At 41.1% G+C, this 7333-nt stretch overlaps 1 long non-coding RNA gene across 2 annotated transcripts; it reads left to right on the forward strand.

The window, feature by feature from the left end:
* The first annotated feature begins 4636 nt into the window (after window positions 1–4636).
* LOC116196387 lies at window positions 4637–7169 on the forward strand. 2 transcript variants are annotated; one of them, XR_004154805.1, is made up of 2 exons: window positions 4637–5099; window positions 5428–7169. It is a non-coding gene; the product is annotated as an uncharacterized LOC116196387 (long non-coding RNA). The 2 variants fall into 2 exon arrangements; XR_004154806.1 differs by having other exon boundaries at window positions 5438–7169.
* Window positions 7170–7333: the final 164 nt, after the last annotated feature.

The raw sequence follows: 7333 nt of genomic DNA on the forward strand, positions 1-7333 counted from the left end.
CAGTTCAGGAGGAAAGAAATTTTTTCAGGGAGAAAGACCAACATGCACCTACTGTAATCGGATAGGGCATTCCAGAGAAACATGTTGGAAGCTCAATGGATACCCACAGGACTGGAACTCAAGCCAGTCGGGGTCGAAATGGAAGCCTAAGGGCCGAGGCCAAGGAGCTGGTGCGAGGGGAGGACAAATGCAGTTTGGTCATGCTCACTTGGTGCAGGAAGGGACACATTCTGGGGTACAACAGATAAAGCCTCAGCCTACTGCACAAAATTCCCCTATCAGTTTTGCAGGAACTGCTCGAGAAAATATGCAGGTTGGAGCACCTCGGGAAAGCTTAAAGGCTGGTGTAAATTCAGCCATTCCGGGCCTATCAGGAGAGCAATACCAACAACTTTTGGACTTCGTTAGCAACATAAAGGGGCAGACTGAGCATCTCTCAGGTATGATGCGACTATCAAATGAGATTGCTTGGATTCTTGATTCTGGTGCCTCTCGACACATGACAGGTGACTGGAGGCTACTTGAACGAAGGAGACGGCTAAGCAATCCTTTCTCGATTACACTTCCCAATGGAAAGGTGGTCGAGGCAATGATGGAAGGCCAGGCCCGACTTAGCTCACGTTTTGTTTTATCAAGAGTATTGTTTGTCCCGGGGTTCACTTACAACCTTATATCTGTTGGATGTCTAACTGAAGAACTGAGGTGTGCGGTAACAGCTCTTCCTGGTTTTTGTGTCGTGCAGGACCTCACCTCGAAGAAGCTGATTGGCGCGGGTGAAATGTTGGGGGGGGGGGGTGTCTATCGGCTGCAGCGTGTGGCTACAAGTTCGGCTTCATCTCTGATGGTGCATTCAGGAACTAGCGAACTTTGGCATCGACGCTTGGGGCACCCCTCATCACATGTGATGAAATATTTATCTGAGGTTGAGAATAATTCATTTTCTGATGTTTGCGAAATTTGTGCTCGAGCCAAACAACATCGGCAACCTTTCCCTATCAGTAAGAATAAAGCAATTCATATTTTTGATCTGGTGCATTGCGACTTATGGGGTCCTTATAGGGTGTCGACACTTTCAGGTGCACGTTATTTTCTTACTCTTGTGGATGATTGCAGTAGAAGTGTTTGGGTGTATTTACTTAAAGAGAAATCAGAGGCATATGATCTTATAGTTGCATTTCATAAAATGATCACTACTCAATTTGGGCGGTCAATCAAAGTAATTAGAAGTGATAATGGGAAGGAGTTTACATCCGAGAAGATACGTCAATTTTATTTAGACAACGGGATTATTCATCAAACTTCCTGCATTGACACACCACAGCAGAATGGACGGGTAGAAAGGAAGCATCGTCACATTTTGAATGTAGCTCGAGCTCTTATGTTCCAAGCAGGACTTCCGATTAAATTCTGGGGGGAATGTGTATTGTCTGCTGCGTTTCTAATAAACTACACTCCCACTCCTCTATTAGCTGGCAAAACTCCTTATGAAGTTTTATTTGGAAGGCCACCTAACTATGATCGTTTACGTGTCTTTGGTTGTTTATGTTATGTTCATCAACGATTAAGAAGTCGTGATAAATTTCATGAGAAATCAAGGAAGTGTGTTTTTATCGGGTATCCTTTTGGGCAAAGGGCTTGGAAATTTTTTGATTTAGAATCAGAAGAGATAATTATTTCTCGGGATGTGATTTTTTGTGAAGATAAATTCCCCTTTGTAGTTGAGGAACAACAGAAGAATCCACACGATGATAAATTTTCCCAAGCTCTAATAGAAGTTGGAGATCATAGTTGGTCTCGGGAAGTTGAAATTGGACGTTCTGAAGGAGCTAGGCAGCAGTCCAGTATTATTAGGGACGCGAGAGATGGGCCACGATTTTCTGCCCGACCTGTAATGGACAACACAGAGCCTAGAGAATGGGATGTGCAGGGGGAGAGGGGGAGTGAAGGGCTACTTCCTGCGGTAATAGAACTGCAGCCCACGAACTCTAGCCAAATAGAATCGGAGCCGAGTGGTTCAGGTGAAGTAAGTCAGTCTGAAACACGAACTGGGCAGAGAGGTAATGATAAACGTATGATCAAGTTTCCGTCTAAATATGATGATTTTGTTTGTCATACAGCTTTACAGCCTACTGACCCCCACTCATCATCCTGCGACAACAGCTCTTCAGGTACGGTCTACCCAATTCAGAATTACTTAGGTTATACACATTTATCTAATTCACACAAGGCTTTCTTATCGGTTATTGATGAAGATGTGGAGCCTAGTACATATTCGCAGGCTGTTCAGGATCCTAAATGGCGAGAAGCAATGTCACAGGAAATACGGGCACTGGAGGACAATGGTACTTGGATATTGGAGAGCTTGCCACCTGGCAAGAAACCCATTGGTTGCAAGTGGGTATACAAAATCAAGCGACATGCCGATGGGAGCATTGAGAGATTTAAGGCACGACTCGTCGCAAAGGGGTTCACTCAGGTTGAAGGGTTAGATTTTCACGAAACTTTTGCTCCAGTTGCCAAAATGGTCACAGTTCGATGTCTACTCACCATTTCATTTTTCAAGAAATGGGATCTCCATCAACTGGACGTACATAATGCCTTTCTACATGGACATTTAGATGAAGAAGTCTATATGCAGCTTCCTCCAGGATTCAAGGGAGCTCATGGTAACAAGGTTTGTCGGCTTCAAAAGTCCATTTATGGACTCAAACAAGCCTCACGAAATTGGTATGCTACATTTGCTTCGGCATTGATCGATTATGGATTTCATCAATCAGAAGCTGACCATTCACTCTTTATTTATTCTCATGAAGATACCTTTTTGGTCGTCCTCGTATATGTTGATGACATGATTCTTGCCAGCAATAATTCACATGCTTGCTCTATGTTTAAGGATTATCTAGCTCAACGATTTAAGATTAAGGACTTGGGCAAACTGAAGTATTTTCTCGGCATTGAGCTAGCATGAAGTGAACGTGGCATTTTCCTATCTCAGAGAAAATATTGCCTGGATATATTATCTGAAGCAGGAATGTTGGGTAGCAAGCCGACCTTATTTCCCATGGAGCAACAACATCAGCTCAATGATGAATCCGGTGACTTATTTTCAGATCTTGGACGTTACAGGAGACTTGTGGGTCGGCTAATTTATTTAACCATCACTCGACCGGAATTGTGCTACTCAGTACACATTTTATCTCAGTTCATGCAGGCACCTCGTCAACCTCATTGGGATGCAGCTGTACGAGTCCTCCGATACTTAAAACAAAGTCCGGGTCAAGGACTCTTACTAGAAGTCCCAACTAATTTAAACTTGCAGGCTTATTGTGACGCTGACTGGGCTGGATGTCCCATGACACGCAGATCAATTTCTGGTTTTTTTATTACTCTAGGAGGTTGCCCTGTATCTTGGAAGTCAAAGAAGCAAACAACAGTCAGCAGGTCATCTGCGGAAGCCGAATATCGATCTATGGCGGCCACGACAGCGGAACTCTTATGGCTTCAGAATCTTCTCTCCTCATTTGGGATTTCACATCACAAGCCTATGGAGATATTTTGTGACAACAAAGCGGCTATTCACATTGCAGCAAATCCGGTCTTTCATGAACGAACCAAACATATTGAAGTTGATTGTCATTTCGTTCGTGGTCATCTCAAAGAAGGTCGTATCTCCACGCTACATGTGTCCAGCAATCTTCAACTTGCCGATATTTTTACTAAGGCTCTTGGGCGTGACAGGTTCCAATTCCTAGTTCGCAAGTTGGGCATTCTTGACATTCATGCACCAACTTGAGGGGGAGTATTAGTGTATCGTGCATTTATGGGGATTGGATCATTTATTGTATATTTATGATTCTTCCTATGTATATGTATCTATGCTAGGAAATATACTTAGTCAGTTTAGGAGAGTGGAATCTCATAGCTTATATATATGTATCAGTAGTATTGGTTGAAGGATGAAATAAAAAAATTTGCCCGATTCATTGGCAAATTTGACACCACCATTCCCCATTTTTGGAGGGAAACTGGACCTTGAGAAGCGCGAATAATGACTCCGGACTCCATAATTTCCCTCCCTTAGACTTTTCCACTAACAAAAGTGTTAATATTGGGGAAGATTTTCCCCATGAGAGTTATTTATTATTAAAATCTGGTGAAGTTGAACTTCAAGTGCGTGCATAGTATTCCATAATTTTAATCTTTGTTTTTATATAATAAAAATAAAAGATGTTCCTTAATTCGTTTTATTATTTACAAATAGTCAGAATTGTAAAAAGGGCAAATATGTTTTAGTTAAGTACATAAGTTTTTTAATAAGTTGCTAGCTTTTAAAAAGCAATAAAACGTGAGTTGAAGGCTCCGCGAATATAATTTAAAAATTAATTTTATAAGAAATTCGTCAATTTTGTTAATTCTTAGTATTGATCTCGTCATTACGGTCATTCTATATATTGATTTTTGGATTTTTAATCTCAATTATATCCATGAGATGAGATACTTTATAAAATAAATAATATATAACAAATAATAATAAATTAGTATTATTATTATTATTATTAAATATATACAAAATATATATTAATAAGGATCTTGAAAAATGTGCCAGATCTTCCTTCAATTTTCGTCCAAAATTAACACTAGATTAGATTTGAACGGAAACAATAATTGTAGACAAACCCTCGACACTGACCCCATTTTCCCCCAATAAAAAAAAGGAAACCTATTCTATATGCGGGTCTCACTTTCAGTGCACCTCGAAGCAGGGATCAATTCTCTCTCCTCGCCAATCTCCTCGCCAACCTACTGCTCTGTCGAGCTCGAGCTTTTCGCCTCCTTCAATGGAATCGACGCCGTCGCAGGGAGCTGCAGCGGCGTGTCTCAGCCTCAAAATCAATGCCACCGACGGAGTACTCGTCAATCTCACTTGAAGTTCCCGCTGAGACATGCATGCTTCCGCCTGGCTGTTGTGCGATTCCCAGATTGTAATCCTGTTTCGATTGAAGTTTCGGCCTCCAAGTGATGATTGACGAGTTCTTCTCCGGTTGCATTCTCTGAGCGAGGAGGAGGAAGAAGAAGAGGATTCAGACTATTTTGAATCGGTAATCTGCTCTGAGTGGTGGATTTGTTTGATAATTCTTTTAAGATTTGCATGCATCTGCTTTGAATGGTGGATAGTCCCAACGTTCTGCTGCTGCCGATTGTTTTGCCTCCGTTCGAATTTCAGGAATTGATTTAGGAATTCTGGGTTATGGTGTGCACAGATTTCGAAATTTTTTTCGGTTAATCTTCATTTCTCCGAATTGGTCTGTCTGTCTGACAGCGCTGCTGTGTCCATGCTTGTTGAATTTCTTTTAGAATACATGCACTCCAAATCTTTGGGCTGTTCATTTTACTTAATTGAAAATAAGGCTTTGATTCATTGAGAAGGGAGCTGCAGTGACACAATTGATTGGGAACATTAGGATGTCTCGAGGTTTCTTTCACCTGTTGGCGGTTGAAAGTTAAGGTACGATTGCTTCAAACTCTAAAAAGTCTGCCAACCGAACAATCCTTTGAAGATTTAGCTTGGCTGCTGATTTTATGGCATATTGGGTTTGTGAGGCTTCAATAATGCTACCAGATTAATTTAAAGGAGCTTGAATTTGTTCAATAGATGCTTCCTGAGAAGATTCTGGAGTCACCAAAGTTGAAAAAACCGTACATTTCTGGGGTAAATATTAGTGTCGTACTGGACAAAGTTGGTATGCTGTGCTCAAGGTACTTTCAGATGGAGATGTTGCTCTCTGTAGCTGTCCAAACTTCGCTTGGTACTGCCCAGAGCTCGTGGAATTTGAAGGTCTTGGGGATGAGAATTTTGTCCACTCTTTCTGCAGAGTAATAGCTAATCAAAATGTTTGTGAAAAGCTAGAATAGGTCTGATGTCATTAGATATTTCGTACTCTTGAAAATCTTGAGTAGCCACCAGATTTGCCAAAGTGGAGGAGATATGCTACACGTTGCCAAAAGCTACTTGAAATTCAAGGTATTGGAAGGAAGTTTGTGTGGCTAGAGGATTTGGATATTAATGGAACATCTGCTGATGGATTACGTGATCTGTCAAACTTCAAAGTCTCTGAAGTATCTGTTTTTTGTAATGGCTGTGAGAAGTTAGAAGGGCTTGGTGGACTTGATAAAATGGAGGCATTGGCATGGTTAGATATCAGTGGATTTAAAGCAATTAAAGTTTAACCCAATCTGTCAAAACTTTAAAATTGTTCGAACCACACTGTATGCTGAGCAGCTGATGGTTGTGAGAAGCTACAGGAACTTGAAAGGCTCGAAAACTTGGGGGGAGAATTGCAGACATTAGAAATTTCATGTTGCACAGCTATTGAGAATCTAATTGATCTATCAGATCTAGAGAAGCTAGATTCTCGATATTTCACGATGCGAAAAGTTTAAAGAGATTCGGGGATAGGAGGAGCTGGAGTTTATTTAATTATATATTTCTGAATGTAAATTATTTTGGAAGCTGCGACATCTAACAAGGCATGCGTAATGTCCTCCTCAGGTTTGCTTCTCTTACCCTCCTTTTTCCTCATTCAGTGGATGGAGACCCATTTCACTAGTGTTGGAGCAAATTTATTGAGAAAACCAAAATACTTACGGCATTTATATTCAGATACATACAATTTACTTTACGGCAGGGTGACGAGGAAGAGATTGCCTAGACGATTCTTCTAATGAGGAATCAAATGATCACTTCGACGAATCTTCCAATGAGAAGCAGAGGCGGTGAGGATATGATATTTCCCGACTGGAAGGCTGATCTGCCAATAGGGGACCCGGAAAATTTGACGTTCCTTCAATCTTCTGCCAGAGTTGAGATGGCTTCAATGGAGGGGAAGTGGGGGAAAAAGTTCCGTAGGCTTGGAGCAATTTTTTTCTAGTTACTAGAATTTGGAGCTCTTAGGTTTATTTCTATCATCGTGAATGGCCTCTTTATTGTTCTATCATTGGCTGAGCTTCTGTTCAAAAGAACTCTCATTTGAGAGCTCGTAGGATGTGAACTCTGTATATGTTCCTCTCTTTAAATACCTAAGGACTGTGTTCTAAGTCCCCCGTTAAGGTTCATAGGCTGCTTTTGGCTGCCGGGATAAGGATATAGATTTTAAAATATCCTTATGTCACTTTCATTGTATGTAGGCCGAGGATTTTTCAGCTGGATTCATGCGGATTAATTGTTTGATAATTATAATTCGATAATAATCTTATGGATGGTGGGCGTAGAGTGCAAATCCTATCCCATCCCCCATTATTATCCTATGCTAGATATTCGACTGTTTTGACAGCC

Source organism: Punica granatum, chromosome 2 (genome assembly GCF_007655135.1).
Source record: "Punica granatum isolate Tunisia-2019 chromosome 2, ASM765513v2, whole genome shotgun sequence".
Taxonomy (NCBI): Eukaryota; Viridiplantae; Streptophyta; class Magnoliopsida; order Myrtales; family Lythraceae; genus Punica; species Punica granatum.